Raw genomic sequence first — 2,893 nt, 5'->3', positions numbered from 1 at the left:
AGAAGTTTTCCCTAAGAACTTGGGACCAGCAGTAGAATTATTTTTGTTTCTTCATTTGTCTAGTTTTTTGTTGCTTTTTTATTGGTAATTTTCAAACATGTACATAATGTATTTTGATCACAATCTTCTCCCATTTCCTTCTATTGTCACCTCACACCTGATCCCCCTGCACTCAGCCCCCTTTGATTTCTGAGATTTTCTCCTCTTTTATTTTGATGTTTTTAAATCCCCTTCCTTCATTATCCATGCTGAAATATTAATAGGCCCAATACTGTGTAGATCTATTGCAAGTAGCAACATCTGCTGTGGGGTCATGGATAAAGTAGCCACATCATATCTGGAACATAGTGCTCCAAAGCACTCTTCCCCATGCTCTTTCTCTTATATTCTTTCTGCCCCTATTCCATGATGTTCCCTGATACTTGGAAGGCATGGAAGAGATGTCACATTTAGTGATGAGCACTCAAAAATCATTTATTCTGAGGATTCTGACTAGTTTTGAGTCTTCCCAGCAGCCACCATCATTAGCAAAAAGAAGCTTGCTTCTCTGATCAAGGATGAGAGCTGTACTAAGTACTAAGTCATGAGAATAAGTATAAATATTTAGAGGGAAATTCAATGAGCATACACATATTGAAGATTTTATTTTAGGGCTGGAGAGATGGCTTAGCAGTTAAGTGCTTGCCTGTGAAGCCTAAAGACCCAGTTTCTATTCCCCAGTACACACATAAGCCAGATGCACAAGGTGGTGCATGCATCTGGAGATTTTTTGCAGTGGCTAGAGGCCCTGGCATGGCCATTCTCTTTTATCCTCTCTCTCCCCCTCTCCCTCTCTCTCTTTCTCTCTCTTCTCTTCTCTTTTTCCCTCTGTCATAAGTAAATAAACATCTTTATTTTTTTTTAATTTTTATCCACAGCAGAAACATGGAATCCAAAACTATAGAGAGAGAAAGGATCAGAACAATGGACAAGAAGGGAAGATGAGAGAGAGGAAAAGAGATAAACAGAAGAAATAGGGGAGGCAGAGAGATCAGAGTGCACTAGGAAGAGAAACAGAGAGAAGGAGATAGGAAGCTAGAGAGAGGGTTTCAGAGAGGAAAAGTGAGCTAGAGGGAGATAAAGGGAGGGGGAGAGAAAGGATAGAGAAGGAAGGACAGCCTAGGAGAACAGAGAGAACTAGAAAGAAAAGCAGAGGAGTTTGGGGATGAGGACAATGGACAGTGCCCTGTGAGGAAGGGGGCCTGTGTGATGTGCTGAGGTAGAGGCTGTGGAAGGTGTCATTTCCTTCTTTTTAATACAGAGGCACCTAATTACTATGAAAGGAGGTAATTCCAAAATCCCAGACTTAGTTTGAGTATGGCCAGGTGGTAGGAAGGAGGGAGAGGGATGGGAGAAGAGAACTCTGGGACCCTTTAACACGAGGAGATACTGTTATGGATTTTCAGCTATAGGGGGAAAGTCATTAGAACTCTGGGTAGGAGAAGGAGATAGAAAGAGAGAGAGAGACATCTACAATGGAGATTTTAGAAATCTATGTCAATAGCTTCTTGGGAGTTGAGGAATTAAAGGATAATTTAAATTCCATCTCCTCTTTGCTTAATGACCTAACCTCCCATTAAGATCTTCTCTAAGTCCATGTTGTTGTGATGAATTCTTCACTTGCCAGCAAGGCCAACTGCAGCCAGGTGGTGAAGGCCATGCTACAAAGGACTGACAACTGATGGTGTAAGAGCCAAAGGTGAGAGTCCTGGGGCAGGAAATGGCCTATTTACTATGGGTGGCATTTGTTGAGCACAAAAGAAGCTCTGTAATGGATCTCCCCAGCTCAAGAAGCATACAACAAAATTGTTTACAGCCCAGTAAAGAGCCACAAAAATTGTTAAAGAATTAAAACATAAAACTAAGGGGATGAAGCAATCAATTAGTTTAAAAACAAGAATATTCACTGGTAACGTAGTAACGGTATTCAAGTCAGCTATAAAGATGCTCTTCCCATCTATCACCATAGAGATTGTAACTGAAGTAAATAAACTGAAGTGCCTCAGAAATTTCAAGTAAATAAGTAAGTAAAAATTGTGTACTTGAAAACAGTATGTTTCATGAATTTCCTTTTAATGAGCTTTCTGAAGCAATCATCTATTCTACATGGAGTAGACTTAATTTTATTTTAAATATGGGTTTTACAGTAAATTGTTTGTTAGAATTTTTTTTTGCAAGAGTTTTGGATGTCTTTGATAATCATCTCAGAAATATGCTTAGGCTTGCATGGATTCTGAAGCTCTTGACCAAGCTCAGAGGGGTGGCACTCTTACAATCATGCCTGCTAGGTGGTTCTGCATGTGGCCCAGATGCCTGGAAGAAAGGAACTCTGCCTTCTGAGTACTTTGTTTTAATCCTCAATTATCTCCAACTTCTGGGGTCAGACAGAAATCCCTAAGCTCTCCTCCCTGTTCCATATCTCATGTAGACATCAGAAGTCTGCAGCTGAGGCAGTGCATGTGGTTGTGATAGGAAAGAGCATCAAAACCATGTTGTTACAGTAAATATGGGTCTTACCTATTCCAGCACATTCCCTAGTGCTCATATTCCAGGACGTAAGGAACATTCTTAGGAAGGCAGGGAAGCATGGCTACAACCACACTCCAAACGCCCTTCATAAGAAACCATCAAAAGCCGCCATACAAACACATCGGGACCAGGTGAGGGGCCTTCTTAAAGTGTCCCAGACAAGCATATTAAGACTTGCCTAGCTGGAGCAGTTTTTTTTTTTGTGAATCAGTTTGAAACCAATTTGTGTTAACAATCTGGTTGAGTAATGTCAAGTATGGAGATGGTGAAAATGGGAGACTTCATGCTTCACTTCTGTGTCTTCTCTGGTAGCACTTGAAGATCT

Source organism: Jaculus jaculus, chromosome 2, assembly GCF_020740685.1.
Source record: "Jaculus jaculus isolate mJacJac1 chromosome 2, mJacJac1.mat.Y.cur, whole genome shotgun sequence".
NCBI classification, from domain to species: domain Eukaryota; kingdom Metazoa; phylum Chordata; class Mammalia; order Rodentia; family Dipodidae; genus Jaculus; species Jaculus jaculus.
The sequence above is the reverse complement of the archived record's forward strand: the minus strand, read 5'-3'. Positions refer to the sequence as shown.